This window comes from Cavia porcellus, unplaced genomic scaffold (genome assembly GCF_034190915.1).
Source record: "Cavia porcellus strain 051 isolate PalLab524CR breed Dunkin Hartley unplaced genomic scaffold, mCavPor4.1 scaffold_6, whole genome shotgun sequence".
NCBI classification, from domain to species: domain Eukaryota; kingdom Metazoa; phylum Chordata; class Mammalia; order Rodentia; family Caviidae; genus Cavia; species Cavia porcellus.
The window spans coordinates 64081194-64099683 of NW_026947489.1; the positions used below are offsets into that span (position 1 = coordinate 64081194).

At 42.3% G+C, this 18490-nt stretch overlaps 1 long non-coding RNA gene across 2 annotated transcripts; it reads left to right on the forward strand.

Moving 5' to 3' along the window:
* The first annotated feature begins 854 nt into the window (after positions 1–854).
* Positions 855–16523, forward strand: LOC111756742 (uncharacterized). Of its 2 annotated transcripts, none has more exons than XR_010048156.1 (3): positions 855–1557; positions 9932–10060; positions 13822–16523. It is a non-coding gene; the product is annotated as an uncharacterized LOC111756742 (long non-coding RNA). The 2 variants fall into 2 exon arrangements; XR_002791151.2 differs by having other exon boundaries at positions 9932–9991.
* Positions 16524–18490: the final 1967 nt, after the last annotated feature.

Sequence of the window (18490 nt, forward strand, 5' to 3'; positions counted from 1 at the left end):
ATGTCAATTTACAAATTAAAAAAGAAGCCTTCAAGAGTGAGGAACTTACCCAGAAAAGTTTTTGTTCCCCTACAAAAGAGGATCACAGCTGGGCTTCCCAGTCCCCTTTTGTCCTGTCTGGAGGGTAGATGTGATAACTGGAGCTGCAGCAGCCGTGTTGAAGTCAGAAACAATCAGCACAAAGACAAAAGGCCAGTATTCTAATGACAACACAACAAGGAGAAGCAGAGCCTGGGTCCCTGCTGGCATTTGAGAACAACTGGATTAGCTGCAATCACTACTCATCTCAGATACACAAAATATTAGATATATGTAGATTTTAAACCAATTCTTCAAGTGGATTCTGTGAACCACCAGGAATTATTACTAGGGACCTGTTAAAAAGGTAAATTCTGACTCCACTTAAACTTACAGTCAGAAATTCCAAGGTGGATCCAGCAAGCTGAGGTTTAACACACCTTCCTGGTGACTCTGACACCCACAGAAGTTCCAGAACCAGCAGGGTGGCCCTCGTGGAGTTGGAAAGGACCTCCAGAGAAAGGACCTTGTGGGAGCCCCTCTTCTCATGGACAGTGTGCCTCAAAGGGTTCACAGGGCTTCAGTCTCTTCCTCTCCTTTCCTCCCCTTCTCATCCCTCTCTCCTCTCCACTTCCTGTGCGATGCAAGGTGACCTCACACTGCTTGCTGTCACCATCTAACACACTCTACAACTGGGAGCCAGAACAAACTTTTTCCCTGCGCACCTCCGTGGCTCAGGTGTTTGGTTACAGTGGCAGGGAGCTGGCTGACACATTACTGTTTCTGAACCTTTTATCAGGTACTCACTGTGCTGCGGGCCTAGCAGGGGCAGCTTGGCTCCAGTGTGCATTCTGACATAACAGTTACACTGGGGTCCCCTTTAGTCTCATGCCCCACCGCCCATGCCAGCACTGGCAGGGGAAGAGGCTCAGCTGGACACCTCTCTGAGTTCCTCTGAGAATCACCCTCGGCTGAAGAGCACACACTTGCCAAGGTGGACACCGGATCACTAGGTCAATGTGACCCTTTGGCGAGAGATCAGTGCGGAACTGTGCCAACTTTCAAGGCAGGTTTGAGAATTCCAAAGGAAGCTGTGATTGCGTAGGGAGGCCGGGATGATAGGCTCTTTACCCTGGCTTTTGACGCGGTTGAGAGGTGCAGGGAAAGGCTGGGCGCTGGTCAGGCTCGGTGAGGAGGGGAAGGCCCAGGCTGCCTTGTGGGCAGTAGGATTCCCTGCAGCTGCAGGACAGAAGAGGCCAGGAGCAGGAGCAGGACTTTGGTATAAAAGCAACAGAGTTCCAAAGAAGGGGGATCCCCTTCCCATCGGGCCGCTGCCCTTCCCCGAGGACCACTCCAGCTCGCCGAGGAACCATTCTCATTTCCTCTGCTGAGCTCGAAACCGGCCACTGGGGTCAAGTGACCAAGACCCAGCAGGAGAAGTGCTGGGCTGCTGAGAGCCAGGAGCGGCCCAGCGCAGGAAGCAAGAAGCAGGCCGAGGAGCTGGGGCTCTGCGGGGCTGGCGTGAGAAGCTGGGAACAGGTAGGGGACTGTGCTGGGACGGAGGTGGCGCTGAGGGAGCAGAGATGGGGAGATGGAAGCACAGGAGACAGGAAAACATTCGGAAACTAGCATTCCAGAGCTGAGGCTGATGACATGGAGATGGAATGAAAAGCTTCCAGGCTAATGGTGACACATTAGTGGGTCTTGATATATTTTCTTTTAATGTCTTTTTTAAAAATTAGAGCGTGTTTGCAGTACGCAGTGTTGGCATTCCTTGTGTGGAGCTGGTACATGCATGTGACATGTACCAACATGTACATGTACTTTACTTCCTTTTTCACCCTCTTTCTCTCCCCTACCCCTTCCATCTCTTGATCCCCTTCCCATTTGAGAAAGGTCTGTCTCATACATCCTGTTCCCTGTTATTTTGCTCTTTATAATCTGAGTTTCTTACATAGCAGAAACCATGTGATATTTCAGCTTGTGTGTCTGATTTCAGTTAACACTGTGGTCTCAGGTGCATCCATTTGCCTACCAGGACTCAAGTTTATCATTTGTTATGGCAGAGTAGTATTCCGTTGGGTGTAAATATCACCTTCTTTATCCATTCATCTATTGATAGATAGATTCCAAGATTTAAGTATTATGAATTATACTGCTATGTATGTGGATATGCATATGTCCCTGTTACATGATGTCTTTCGCTCTTTCAGGAAGCTACCTAGAAGGGGAATGACTGGGTCTAGTGGAATTTCTAATTCTAGTTTTTTGAGGAACCACTGATTTTCCAGTGGTTGCACTAGTTTACATTTCCATCAATAATCTAGAAGAATTTCCTTTCCTCACAGCTTTTCTAGCATTTGTCATTATTTGATTTCTTGATGATGGCCATTCTTTCTGGGTAAAGTGGAATCTTAATGTTTTAATTTGCATTTCTCTAATGACCAGCAATGTCGCACATTCCTTCATGTATTCATTGGCCATTTGTGCTTCTTCTTCTTCTGTGACATGTCTATTCATTTCACGTGCTTATTTTTTTTTTTTTTTTTTTTTGTCTTTTTCCTTTTTATCGGTACCGGGGATTGAACTCACGACTGCCTGCTTGCAAGGCAGGTGCTTATGCCACTGAGCTAAACCTCCAGCCCCTAATGTGCTTATATTTTAATTTTGATTTTTTTTTTTGTATTTGGAATCGAACTCAGGACCTTGCACTTGCCAGGCAGGCACAGTGCCATTGAGCTGTATCCCCACCCCCTTGATTGAGGCTTTATTTATTTATTTATTTTTTGTCTTTTTGAGACAGGGTCTCGCTGTGCAGTTCAGGCTGGCCTTGAGCTCACTTTGTAATCTAGGCTGGTTTTGAACTTGCAGCAATCCTCCTGCCTCAGCCTCCTGAGTGCTGGGATTACAGGCAGTGAGCCACCACGCCCGGCTGAGTCTTATTTTTGAGAAGGTATAATTTTTTGAGTTCTTTATGTATTCTAAATATTAGTCCTTTATCTGAGGAGAAGCTGGCACATTTTTTTCCCATTCCACAGGTTTTCTTTTCATACTGTTGGTTGTTTCTTTTGCAGTACGGCAGCTTTTTGATTTGATATGACCCCCAAATATGTCTTTGATTCTCAGTACCACTGCCTGTGCCACAGAGTTCTGTTCAGAAAGCCTTTGCCTGTGCCTATTTGTTCAAGTGTTTTACCTATTTTGTTTCCCAGCAGGTTGTTGGAACATTTAGTTCATTGATCCCTTTTGATTTTAGCTTTGTACATGGCGAGAGACATGGGTTCTTAAAAATTCCCCAAGGAGGAAATTTATGAAGACACACAAAAAAGAAACAAATTGATAACAATACTGTAAATTTAAAAATGAAAAACTATCCCAGAATCCCAGGTTCTTTCTCCTAGTTGCATCATTATTTGATTGGACTGTGAAACTCTGTATGATTTCCTTTAGAATATACGTGTGCAAAAACAGGGGAAAGAGTGGGCTCCTATCACCACCAGCCCCACCAGGTCCCCTGACCCCAGGGTGAAGGGGCTGTATCTAACCAGAAAAGCAAAACATCACCCCCAAACACAGAAGAATGACTCTCTTCTAGGGACTGTGACAATTATGTTTGATTGTGTCACTGAATTGGGAGGCCTCAAGGGGATTGGTTGGATACACTTCTGGGTGTGACTGGGCGGGTCCTGGAGGCATGGCCTTAAGTACCAGACATGGTCCCTCATCCCTAGCTCTTGGGCACTGTTCCCCTGCTCTGCTCTGCTTCCTGCTTGGCATGAGCTAAGCAGCTTGTTCCACTGCTGTCTTCCGCCACGTTGTTTCTGCCGCGGAGCCAGCCAACCATGGAGTGAATCCTCTGACACCGTGAGCCAAATGAACTCTCCTCCTTTAAATTGTAGGTGTTGGGTATTCTGTCCCAACAGTGAGAACGCTGACTAATACTGGGCCACTATTGGGATGAGAGGTGGAGAGGCCAAAAAGGACTCTTGCCATAATTTTAGTGCTTGCTTTTTTACACAGAGAACATTGCTCATGTAACTAAAAATGTCACCAGGAAAAATACTTCACTATATTTTTCACTGACTCTTAACTTTTATTTATCACATGTTAATCTCTTCCTGATCTTCTTTCCAGCCTTGCATGGAATTGTCTGTTTTAATTAATCTTCCATCCTTATGTCAAAGTAATGTCCCTCAAAAGTTTGCATAGAGACTTCCAGGTATTTTGCCACCAAAATCTGTTTTTTGGCTTCCTTGGTCACAGCTGCAACTTGCCGGGTGACACCACTTGGGCCCTCCCACCTCAAGGTCTGTTTCTTATTTCTGCCCTCCTCCCTTCCTCCCAGCTGACAGGACCAGGGCCTCTCCTGGCTTCCACCGCGTTGTGTCTGAGGGACAGATGCATTTCAGAGAAGCCACCGTCTGCCTGAGCACTGGTAAAACTCACCACCTGGGCAGTCAGTTACCGGCCTCCAACAGAGCCAGTCACAGAACCGTCACCTAGGCCAGACGTCTCTCAAAACAGGCCCGACATCCCTAGCAGAAGGGATGCTTTCAGTCAAAATCCAACAGTTAAGCCAAAAACAGAATTTCCAAATAGAATTGTATTTTCTAAAACTCATAGTTCACTAAGAAGACAACAAAAGGAGACAGGTTTCAGTTTAGAATTGATAAATGGAAGACCGTCTTTAAAATATAGATCATATATTGAAAAAGATTATTAGCGATTGCCTTTCCTGGAAATTTTCAAAAAAGAGCATAGAGGATTGTTGTTCTTAAATGATGTTGCTGTGGAGCACCTTGGAGGCAAAAATCGAAAAGAAAATACTCTTCTGAATTTCCTGTGTTTTTATTTACTGTTTCTGACAACGCTCACCTCAGCACTCTTTACCTTTAGCTCATCGTGATGTGGCAGACATTCTGAAGGTGACAGGGAGGTGAAAGAGAGTCATGATATCTGAGATCATTTTACCTTGGGAATTGAGAAGAAATTATTTCAGCCTGTCAGTCTGCTAACTGAGCAATTAATGAAGCAGGTGGTATAATTCAATCTTTAAGTTATTTCTAGAATCTTAATGAATTAGTCAATCCATTCTTGAAAAGAAAAAAAAAAAAACCTTAAGGAAAATAGTTACCCCACCCCCGCAAAGAAATCCTGTAAAGCTGTGATTTCTATCTGAAGACCACATTGATCAGAATACAACAGAGATGTTCCCTCCTCCACACTGCAACGTGATGTCCAAGTCTCCCTCAGAATCTAACACCCGTGACAGTTTTAAAAAGTGTCTTGTCTGTGGTGAGCAGTGATTTGGAAATCCCATCGAATAAATGCAACCGGCATACATCGCGTGATTTACAACAGCTTTTTGACAATTCAGATCCTTTCTTGAGTGTCATCCTGCCACGTGACAGGTGCTGGATCCTCTGGGTCAGGGGCAGCTGAGGTCTGGGGACTTAAACAGCGCCACCGCAGGGGCAGGCGTGTCTGGCTGGTCTGCCTGACTCCTCTGCCTGTCTCTGGCTCACGCTGGCCTAGGCCCTCTTGACACGTGCGCTCTCTTACCTTCTCCCTGCCGCACTCCTGAGTGGAGGTGGGTGGGGAGGCAGCCCCAGCCCCTGCGCCAGTCCCTGTGACTCTCGGGGCAGGGAAGGAATCTTACCTCTCCGCTCACCACACCCTGGCTTAAGGAGCTGTCTCAAGGCCACCTCTGTCCACCTGCTGGGACACGCAAGCCAAACATTTCTTTTGAGGCCTCACCCTACTGGGTGAGAGGGACCATGGACCTGCTCTGACTTGGGAATGCACCCCAGAAGCCTCTATCTTTGGATTCCCAATACCCCTGGGGAAGCTGGGGAAAGTTCCAGAATCCTTCCTTAGGGACACACTGGGTCCAAACCTTCTTTCTTCTGATTCTCTCTTCATGTTCCAGGTCCAAGTAGTCTCAGAGGCGGCATTTAGATCACCCAAATTGTTTATGCTCTCAGATTGCCAAAGTTTGGGCTTATCACATTCAAAAAGTCTTTACTGCTGGGCATGATGGTACACATCTCTAGCCCTGGCTGCTCAGGAGGCTGAGACAGGAGGATCACAAGTTTGCGGACAGTCTAGGCAATTTATCATCAGCTTGTTTCAGAATAAAAAGGGTTGGGGAGGGGTCAAAATTTGCCTGGTATCAATCCGCAATGCGCGCGCGCGCGCGCGTGTGTGTGTGTGTGTGTGTGTGTGTGTGTGTGTGTGTGTGTGGAGGGTGTATGTGGGCGGGTGTTTTTCTACCTTCTCCAGGTAATGTCCACCTTTAAATGGAGCTATACAGTAAATTCCAGAAAATTAGAAAGGTGTCCGTTAGTCTATCCAAGTGTGACAAGTCTACACTGCAGTGAAAGAAATTCCGTGGGGTGAGACTGTCAGAAGACGGAGATTCAGGCTGGAGCCAGGCCTGAGAAGCCCAGCCTTGACCCGCAGGTCCGCAGGTCAGCAGGGCGGCACTTCCTGGCTTCTTGCCCACCCCCAGGCCGCCTCTGCCCTTCTGCACCCGCAAAACCCTCCCGAGAAAGGGGATCCACTGCTCTGCTCCGGCTTGGGGCTTGGAGTCGGGGCCTCAGTCTCTCCTGGATCTTGGGAGGTCTGTCGGTGCAGGCTGGCTTCCCACATTCCTTCAGATTGGAAAACTGGGAAGAAAAAGTAGAAATAAATGAATCTCCCCTACCTTGGAAATTAGTTCTTTCAACAGATTGTGTTAGCACTTGAAATCACTGCTTTAACTACTGAAGTTGATTAAATTAGCAGCTTTGTATTTTGCCAAGATTTTTATAGGCTTTTCCCCCGTTCTCAACAAATTAAAACCTGGCTCGCAGGGGGGTGTAGTAGACTGGAGACATTTTTCCTCCTGTCGCTGGATGCTGATGTAGCAAGCTTTTGACAGTTTTTAAAAAGAAAAATTTAATTCTTGATTACTACTCTTTATGTATCTTATACCAGGACTACAATACTATAGAGGTGTGTGGGAGGAAAACTGATATCACACTGAAGAGTTTAACAAATATTTGTAATATAGAGTCTTTAATTGCTTCATAGAAATCTATTATAACAAATAGTTATTGTATTTCAGAGCTAATGCTAGATGTTCAGTAATATGTTAATGAACTGAATAAACAAATTTCATGACATAAATGTCAGATGCAGTGCAAACTAGATTTAAAACATTTTTAATTCAAATATATTTTATCATAAAATATAATAACTGCAGGGGCTGGGGATTTAGCTCAGTGGCATAAGCGCCTGTTTGGCAAGCGTGAGGTTGTGAGTTCGAACCCCAGTACAAAAAAAAATTTATATATATATATATAAACAACTGCTAGCAATCATATTCACTGTTCAAAAATATTCTCTAAAATTTATAAAAGGTACAATGGTTGACTTAATACAATGTTCGAATACAAAAAAGGGGTAAATGATGGAATGTGGTTATACGGTGTTCAAAATAACATTATAACCCTGACTGCCAATTCAAATGAAACACATATTTTTTCTAAACCCTGAACTCACATCAACTTTCAAAGTATGCATTTTTTTTACTTATGTTATAATTGGAAGTGAAAATAGGACACAAAAGTATATACGTAATATATATATTTTTAGGACTATCACAGCACTGTTTTTTTTAAACTTTGCCTGAATAAAGCCCAAAAAGAAATGTTCTTACACATTATTAATGATTATCTTTTGGATGGCAGGTATAAATGTGATTTTTTCCCCTACACATTTCTTTTTTTATTACTGACATTTTCAGAATCTTCTGTAATGAACACCTATTTCTTTTCTTTTGACCAAATACCTGAAAAAGACTACCTTGAAAAGGAAGTATTTATTTGTCACCCGTCACTTGCATTTGCTAAGTATGTTCCTAGTGCTCCTCAGATTGTTTGGAAAGTTGGAGTGAGCAGGACTTAAAGGCTGAAGTGGATGCCGAGTTGCCTCAGTGCACGCCGTACAGTGTTACCAGGAAGCAGGTATCAGAACAAGGATCAAACACACTTTCCTCTTCAAAGTAATAAAGACACTGAATAGTTACAATTTCAGTGTAACTCTCCTCCCGCGAGTCTAGCGCTTTGCCTTTGAACTGCCCACTGGAAAGAGCCAGGTGTGTAAACACTCAGATCTCTCCAAGGTTGACGACTGCTTCCTCCACGTTTCGTTTCCATCACGGTTTCGGTGCAGGAACATCGTGGTGTAAAGTGGCTGAAAACCAAGGCCGGGCGGTGTGGAGTTGCCTGTTGATTGCTGGGGTTTCTATAGATTTTATCTATAGACCTGATGAATTCCGCTGATGAGGAAGGCAACAGAAACAAGGATCAAAAGGAGAGGAGGCCTCTGGTTATCTATTTGACTGAAAGTAATAGTCATGATTTGAATATTTTATAGGTGCTAAGCTCATCCAGAATAACTCTCTAATCTACCTTTAATACAGCTGTTGGCATTGGTTTGTACCAGTTTGTTCAAGAGTCTTTAGGAAAACAAGTATGTGTTTGCCTGATTTATCTTACTGGAGTGGAAAAGAAAATTGTTGGGCATGAAATCAAGAGTCCCATAGACGTTGCCAAGGCAAACAGATTCATGAATTAGTTACTTTCAATTAAATCTTAACATGTTTATAAAACTAACTATTTCTCTGGGCATTAGTCTGCCCCAGTTCTGTATTCTTAGCAACATCACTATTTTATTAAACTTGTATTGTGAGCTGAAGTACTGTATCTCAAAGACTATCTTTAAAATTTTATACATGAGTGATTAAAACGAGTATCCAAGGGTTGTTTCCGTGCTTCTCTGTCAGAAAAGAGAATTTGAAGCCAGGCATAGTGGTGCACACCTGTGATCCCAGCACTCTGAGGCAAGAGGATCACAAGTTTGAGCCCAGCCTGGGCAATGTAATGATTTAGTAAGGACTTGTCTCAAAATAAAATAAAAATAAATGTAAAATGAAGGAGCTTGGGATGCAGTTCAGGGTAAAGGCCCTGGGTTCAATCCCCAGGAATAAAAGAAAGGAAGAAAAAAAGAGAAGAAAATAAAAAGCAGGAAAATTTACATAGTCATCTAAAATGTAATAAAAAATTCACTATATGCAACAAAGTATAGAAAAGAAGTTACAAAAATCTGAGTTTCCAAGACGGAATAAGTCTTGATGGCTCACCCACCTAAGGATGTTCAAAATACAGACCAGTCCCAAAGCCTAACAATCTCCCCCAGCCTGCCACGTGCCAAAACCTTTGTGCCTGTCCCAGTGAGCGCACATGCCAGGGATTAAAGGCCCAAGAACAAGGAGAGAGGCTGGACTGGAAGGGAAGCTTCCAAGGGGCCTGCGTGGCCAGAATTACAACCCGAGGATCCCGCAGATCAGGACTGGCAGCTGCAGGCATGGGGCGGGGCAGAGCCTGCATTAAGCAAGCGCAGGGAAATTGAGCAGCCTCAGGAGATGGAAGGGGACCAGTGGAACCAAGAGCACAGAATGGTAGAGTGGAGCTAGACTATAGGTCTAGTTGTTAGGATTCTAAGAGCAGGAACATGGTAGCCTGAAGGAGGTAGAGAATTGGGATGCATAAAAAGAGAAAAAGACTTGTAGGTTCTATAAAAAGATGATAATAAACTTACCTCAAGAGGTGATTGAAAAAGTTAAATGAGGGAGTTCAGGATGTAGGTCAGTGACATAAATGCCTGTCTAGCAAGCACAAGGTTGTGAGTTCAATTCCCAATACCCTCTGCCTAAAAAAAAAAAAAAAAAAAAAGTCAGGTAACTATTAATGGATCTAGAACAAAATGTATAGAAGAAAGCGAAAATAAGAGTAGATTCCCAGAGTTCTCTGAACGGCTATTTGGGGCTCTAATGTGGTTTCTCATCAGTGTTTCTCTTCATTTCTAGATTCTGAGCACCTTCTGAACCTGGAGCCTCACCTTCCAGCTGACAACCCAGTCTTTGGAGGTAACATTTCATTATGAAACTGAAGCAAAGTTCAATGTTAACAGAGCTGTCTTATCCGAAATAATGCTTGTAAGTGGTTTTTTCATTGAGTAAGCATTAATTTCCAGTGGGACTAATCTGGTAGACAAATACACTGCAGACTCGACTTTCTTTCTCTCTTTTTTTGAGACAAGGTTTCACTCTGTTGTTCAGGGTGACCTCAAACCCATGGCGATCCTCCTGCCTCAACCTACTGAGTATTGGAACAACAAGCATGCACCATCATGCCTCGCTGATCACAGACTGTCAAAGTCAAAAGAGACTGTAAAAGTCAAAATAGTCTAACAAGATATCTGAATTGTCTAAAACAACCCTGTATTTGTTGTTTATTGTCGCATAAAAATATGCCCCCAAATATGACAATTATAATCTCACAGTTTCCCAGGGTCAGGAATCCTGGAGTGTCCCAGGGTTTTTTAGTGGTTCTGAGTCTTGGTCTCTCAAGAGATTGCAGTGAAACTGTTGTCTAGGGATATAGTCAACTAAGGTTTGCATGAGCCTAGAAGATCCATTACAAGCTCGCTCAGGGTGCTGATGGAAAGAGACTCCTGTTCTTCATTCTGTGCTCTCTCCACATGTTCAGCATGTGACCAGTTAGCGTCCCCACGCTGCCCCACCAGCAAGCGATACACGACGAGGGCCACACCATGCCGCCTTTGAATGACCTTGTATCTAAGTCATATCGCAGCGCAGTGATTTATCCTATTCATTAGGAGTCAGTCATTAAGTCCAGCCTACAATTAAGAAGGAGATGACACAAAGGCATGAATACCAGGCAGTACAGGTCTTGCGGCTGTCTCGGAGACTGGCTACCAGAGCAAGCCTACAAGATAGCATTTAATTCTTGCATGAACACCTCCAGACATGGGTAACTATTTGGAAGGCAGCCCAACCCGTTTTTGAAGAGCAATATGATTTAACTTAGACTGAGCTAGTATCTCTGGTAACTTCCATACATCAATCTAATTTCATTCCCAATTTTAAAAAAATTTGTTTCTATTAACTTTTTAATTATTCTTTTTTTTATTTTAAAAAGAAAAAAACCCGCAGGGGGGCAGGGAAACAACAGCAACAATAAAACCCTCCAAAACAACAGCAATATATAGGATTTCAAGGCAAGATGATGGGAATTTAACAACGGTTCTCCAATTTTTTTTAATGGCACGGTCATTGAAATATTTGGAAAAATGTCCCCTTTCCAGTCATGACACAAGTAACTCAAATTCCTTTCACTATTTCTTATCCAATGAGAGTTTCAGTCTGCTGTCTGTTCTTATTGCTTGCTTGTGGGCGTATGTGGCTTCATTTTTCAGATTAGGGGCAGAAAGAGCTGAACGCCTTATTGGAGGGAGGGAGGAAAGGAGAAGACTGTTCTTACTTGAGCAGGAACCTAGTCACACAGCTGGCTGTGCACATCAGTGATTCTTACCCAGCTTGTAATCCCCTAAAACTCCTACTTCTGTTCCTCACACAGCCCTCATCTCTAATAGCTATAGGTGATGTTTTAGACTCCAAGTGAAGATCTTATATTTATCCCCCATTACATTGTTTTGTCTTTGCTTTATTTGTTTAATAATACCAAATGACTTATATGTACATGCATCACATTTTCTGATGTTATGAAACTTTTACAAAGAGTCACTACTGGCAAGTTAATTTCCTCAACTCTGAGATGTCAATGATTGCTAGATGCACTATTGATTTAATAACTCCTTTTCAGGGGAAATAACAATACATTATCCAAATAAATCAGCCAGAATAGATGCATTATGATTTCACAAGTATGGCAATATGAAAAAATATTAGAATTAAGGAAATAGAGATGTTGGTTAGTGGTATTAACATTCAGAAAGATTTTACCAGACTAGAAAAGCTGTACATATCTGAATCAAGGCCAAGAATATAACCCAACTCAAAGTAATTTTATGTATTTAATCATTACCTTCTTCATTCAAATGTTCATGGAACATCTGCTATGTGTCAGGAGTGGGCAAGGCGAAGATGGATAAGACTTAGACTCTGACCCCTGGAGCTCACAGAGTTCATTAAAAAAAAAAAAAAACAATGGTTGAGTTCAAGCATTAATGTTATAACTTCTGTTCTGAATACAGTATTATTGTTTCTCCTTGGGTAGATCTCTTTTTTTTTTTTCCTGGGGTAGATCTTGCTTGCCAAACATGATGGTTTGGAGACTATGGGTTTAGAAAATTCACATAAGGGATATATCTCCTTGTGAAGATTTGGCTTTCTAAAAATCCACAAAATGGTGATTCTGAAACAGACCTTCTTCCTGAAGTTTCTTTTGCTTAAAGAAAAATGTAGATAGCCAGATGGATAGGTGGGTGGGTGGCTGAAATGGATTGGTGGGTGGATGAGGGGGAGACAGGTAGAGGGAGAGACAGAGATGGGGAGATGGAAGCAGTGTCAGAGACAGAGACAGGGAATGGGGATCAGAGTGAAACACCAGGGATGAAACTGAGAAATTACTTCTGCATTTTTCAGAAAAGACAAAACTCATAATGAGACTTCTATATTGGTGAGCAGAGAAGTTCTTACTTAGGGAAAAGGCAGATGGGATATCAAGCACAGACCACTACTACCTACTTTCTCTTTTAGATTGTAAGCAGTATCTGGGTGTGGTAGCTCACGCCTGTAATTCCAGCACTGTGGAGGCTGAGGCAGGAGGATTGCTGCAAGTTCAAAAGCAACCTGGGCTAGAAACTGAGCTCAAGGCCAGCCTTAACTGCACAGTGAGACCCTGTCTCAAAAAAAAAAAAAATTGTAAGCAGATTTGAGATCTAACTTTCCTAAACTTCCTAAATACTGTAAGATTCCTAAATTCCTAGATGTATTTAATTATAGCTTAGTTGAAAAATAGTTCAAATACTATGTATAATTTTCCATTTAAAATGTATAATTTGGTGGCCTTTAGTGTCTTCGCAGATTTGTATAGCCATCTCTATACTCAATTTTAGAATATTTTTATCACCCTAAAAGGAAACCTCACATTCATTTACACCACTAACTCACTCCTCCACTTACCTAAATCTCTCTGCAGTGCTATGCAATCCTAACCTTCCTGTCTCTATGGATTTGCCTACTCTGGACATTTCAAGTAACTAGAATGATTTGTGGTGTTTTGTAACTGGCTTTTTATTTTTATTTTTGGTTCTTTGAATCAGGGTCTATGTTATTCAGGCTGGCCTCAAACTCATGGCAATCCTCCTGCCTCTGCCGCCCCAGTGCTGGGTTCTACAGGACACGCCCCACTCTCCGCTGGTTTCTTTCACTTACTAATTGTTTTAGGTTTATTCATATTGCTGCCATATCAGTACTTCCTTTCTTTTGATAGCTGAACAATATCCTACTACATGAATATCACATTTTGTTTTATACACCATCACTTAATATTTGGGTTGTTTCTGCCCTTTTAGTTATTATGAGTAAGACTGCTGTAAACATTTATTAGCTCCACATGTTGCCTTACGGGAAGGGCCAGCCTGCTCCAAAGTGGTTCTGCCAAAGTGGCTCTGCCATTGGGTCCCCGGCAGCACAGCGCAGCGTGAAGGTTTTGGTTCCTGAGGTCTCGCCCTCCTCTGCCTTGTGGCTCGCCTCCTCGTGGGTGCGAAGTATCTCACTGTACTTTCCGCTTGCTTTTCCTGCGGAACTCATAATGCTGAGGGGGTTTTCGTTTGATGATGGGCCTTCTGCAGATTTCCTCTAGAGAAATGACTATTCGGACCCTCCGTCCCTTTTTAATCGGGCTATCTGCCTTCTTATTTTCGAGTTAGGAGTGTCGCTGCTCTTCAGCAGAGAGAACGGAGAGGAGGCCGCCCCAGCTCCTTCACACACTCTGCTGAGTCCCCACGGCAGGCAGGGGCGAGACTGCAATGGATGACAGGACGACAAAGAAGATGCAGGGATAAGGGATCTACGCAAACCCAATTTTGCTCTCTTGAGGAATTATTCTGACCAGAAAGGGTGACAGGGCGGTTAAGAGGCAGCAAGGCCCCTGACCGCAGAAGCGAAGCTGAGAGAACCCAGGGTCCCCTTTCGGAGCTGAAGATTCTTGACCCAAGCAAGGCAGGTGGCCCTGCGAACCAAAAATCTCACAGCTAAGTCTCACGTGGCCTTCCTCCCACCCAAGGGCGGCAGCTGATGGCCACCGACTGCACATGCGCGGGATCGGGGCGCACGCGCGGCGCCCACTTCCGGGAGCTCTTCCGGCAAGATCGGTGCGCACGAGGGCAGAGCCGGAAGTGGCGCTCGGAATGGACGACTGAGGGTGACTAGGGAGGACAGAGGTGGCCGCTGGGAGACATGTGGACCACCGCTCAAACTGGCCCCTATCAGCACTCTGTATAGGTGGTAGTGCACTTAATAATTTACAGTACCAGCTTCGCATAAATTACATTTTTGGTTGGCGAAACAGAATTTCGAGGATACGATTGACATCATAATTTGGAGAATTAGTAATTCTTTTCCTACAGTGACTTGCCACTTTAAATTTGAATAAGGATGAGCAAAAGGCTATTGCAATGGATAACGGCAGTCCCTTGTTAAATTGACTAATTAGATCTGTTTGGTTTACATGAATATAAATATTTTAGAGTAAACCTCTAATAAGTGAGCAAACTTATTAAGATATAATTACTTTCTAAATTCTGTGTTTTAAAAGTCATAATTACAATGTGGATTACAAAGTATTCTACATGGAGCCTTCAGAAAGATTTGGCTGCTTCTCTCTGTAATTTCATTGGTTTAAAGCTAAACATGTTAATGTGGAAGGAAGAGTTTATAATTGGAATCCTTTCACTTTTGTTTTGACTTTTTTTGTGGGGGGGCCAGGTGTTACTGTATAGTTCACTATGTAGCTCAGGTTGGCCTTGAATTTGTGGCAATCCTCCTGCCTCAGCCTCCTGAGTGCTGGGATTACAGGTATGCACCACCACACCAGGTTTGGAGTCATTTTGTTTTGATAAAGCAAAGTCTTACTAAAAATAAATGTAGTATCTAGGCATGGTGGTGTATGCCTGTAATCCTCACACTTGGGAGGCTGAGGCAGGGTTATTTCTGTGAGTTCAAGGCCAGCCTGGCCTACAAAATGAGTTCAAGGCCACCCTGAATTGCATGGCTAGGCCCTGTCTCAAAAAGATAAATAAATACATACATATAGTAGTAGTGTGTAAGGTGAGAAAATGTGGAAGGAAACCATTCAAAGTAGAAGGAATTTCTGATTGGGTTTCATATTTCCACCCCCCAAAAAGATATACTTGTTACTTATGAAGATAAAATATGGTTATAAATGTGGATAATATACATATACAATATCAATATAAACAGAAATTGTACAAAAACATGTAAGGAAGCAATAGAAGTCAGTTTTAGGACAGCAGTTACCTCTAGAGAGAGAAGGGAGTGATTGGGGTTGGAGTTGTATCTGATCTTTCACTGTTAGGAAGAGTGAGAGGTAAGGTGAATTTCCCTTGTTATTTACTATATATTTGAATATTTCATTAGTTAATCATTGTTAAGCAAGGAAAAATGTAGCTTAAGTCTGATTGCTTGCTTCTAACGGACTAAATGTCCACGTTGATTTGAGAGCATATTTAAGGAAGGTTTTGAGGGTATGGAGGGAGTTACTTTTAGATGCTCAACATATACTAATAGTAACAAAAGCCACAGTTCATTAGGCACATAATACATGCCACGCAAGTTGTTGGAAACACGATGCTGCTCTGACAATAAGCATGTAAGGAAGGTGCGTCCTTCATTCCCACCGAGCAGATGGCCAGGTGAGCTGCGACTCCTGCCCGCGCATGGTGATAAAATATGCTAAGCGAAACTCCAACTTTCAAATGTCAAGTTTAATATCCCAAAGATCATTTCTTATGCAATAGCTTTCTTTTCCCCAAGAGTTATCTCTACATTTTAATATGTTTACTTGAGAAAAATCAGAAAATATAGACAGGGAGAAAGAAGATAAAAATTGCCCATACTTTCACTACCAGCCAGAGATAATGACTACCAGCATTTTGATGAGTGCCCTTTCATATGTTTCTCATGCATAAATTTGTATGAACTTTCAAATGCTTTCAGAAGAAACTGTGTCAAGAATTTCTCTATTGCTATTGCTTATGACACATAATATGGAATAAATTAAAAGCTTGGCTTTTATTCCATACTTGTCCGTATATATATATATTGTTTAAAGCACAGTTTAAGCTGGAGGTGGGAAGGCTTCGTTTTTTAAAGCCATATACAGGGGGAAAATAGGTAAGCTACTTTTTCGAAAAAGTCATGGAGTTTATTGCATCGATGTTTTTAAGACAAAGCCCAAGACAAAGCATAATTACTACATTATATTTACCAGTAAATCAGAGAACCAATAGTGAGCATATTGCCCTGTTGTGGGTGGTTTCTTTCAGAGAACAGGTGGCCCTTTATTTTAAGAAAAAGGGAAAATGGCAATATAAAATATGAAAGCAAATATTTCAAAATTTAAGGTCTATCATACAATTGTAATCCAAAATTCTGAAATGCTAAAATGAGAAAATTTATATATTTGTATATTGCTCTCAATATAATTTATATATTGTTTACAAAAATCTGTCTAAATATTTTATGTGTCCCCAGTAGATTTACTTACTTCAAGAAATGTGACATACATCATTTGTGAGACTGAGGCAGGGAGATCAAAACCTCAGCTACATAGCGAGACCCAGTCTCAAAAACAAACCAAAAAAAGGAGAAAAGGAGAAAGAAGGAAAGTGACACGTATTCATGCAGATCAGTGATGGTGATGCTTTTAGAGCTTTCAGTGGTGCAGACTTCGTGCGTGCCATAAGCTCACCACCACTGATACAAGTTATCATGATACCCTCTATTCCTTGTTCCCAGAACACTTTTCCAGGAGGAATTAAGTGTTCGGTTAACAAATTTGTTAAGTCCCTGTATGAATAAGATACAAATTCCTCACCAATTTCATAAATCCAAAATTCAATTTTAAACAACCTGGTAGTATTAGTGTTATGTCACATATACAGGAATCATTGATTTCTAGCATTTTTAAATTTTTGAACACTGCCTGTGTACTTTTTTTTTTTTTTTTGAGACAGGATCTCACTATGCAGTCCAGGCTGGTGCTGAACTCATTGTGTAGTCCCAGGCTGGCTTCAGATTTCTGGTGATTCTCCTACTTCAGCCTCCTGAGTGCCACCATGCCCAGCTCAAAAGCTTTTCTAAGAATTAAGGCTGCAGTATTTTGTTGTGTTGTCTTTTTAAGATATACGCCTATATCTGATTTTGTTCTTGTGGTTTTGCATGTTTTTTTCTTTTCTTTGGGTACTGGGAATCACACTGTTCCGCTGAGTTATATCCCCAACCCTATATTGTTGTTGTTTCTTTTTGGTACTGGGGATTGAACTCGCGACCACTTGCTTTGGTATGCAGCTGAGTTAAATCCCTGACCCTTGTTGTTTTTTTGTTTTGTTTTTGGTAATGGGGATCATACTCATGACCTCACGCTTGCCAGGCGGGCGTTTATGCCACTGAGCTAAATCCTTGGCCTTACATTGTTTTTTCTTAAGGAAGGTCCTCAACACTATAGATTTCAGGCCATGCACAGCTTGAACTGCCTTTGCTGGGGCATTAGAAAAGGACGAGTGCTGTGATTTAAAGCCATCTCAAAGGTACCTGGTCTTCAGTGTGCCTGCTGTCTTTTAGTTTTGCTTCTGAAACACACCATCATCCCTGCCTGCTCCCTACCAATAAAGCGTTACCAAAGGACTAGAAAGCAGGCTCATTGAGACAGAAGGCACCTCTACAAATAAATCTATGCGATGGTCAGTTTAATTTGAACTTCAGATAATTGTCACTTGGCACATAATTATGCTAAAAATTATCTGAAATTCAAATTTAAGGAGCAAAAATCCCCTGTATTTTATCAGGCAACACTATGGATTTCTAAAATGGCTCCTCTAGCACATGGATCCTGTTTTGTTTATCTTCTCTCTGCAGAACCTGCTATGATGAATTCTTAGATTAATCATAGTGGAGCCAATACAAGAACCAGTAGCTCAGCCTCTTTTTTTGGTGGTGCTGGAACATCGGATTAAACCTACACTGAGCTACAACCTTAGCCCTTTAAACATTTTTTAACTTTGAAACATAGCCCCACTAAGCTGCTAAGTTACCCAGGCTATGCTTGAATTTACAACCTTTCTGCCTCAGCCTCCTGGAGTACTGGGATTGCAAATATGCACTGCCAAGTCTGACTCAACCCATGACCCTTCTTCACCTTTTCTCAGAAATAAAAATACACTGTGATTTATAGGTCCTCTTCCCAGAAAATGCACAAACACAATACCCTTGAATAGTTTTGAGACCCTGAAACCCGACTGTGTAAACGTGTAAACATGTCTTTCTGCTCTGCTCCTGACTTGTAGCCCCTTGTGTACT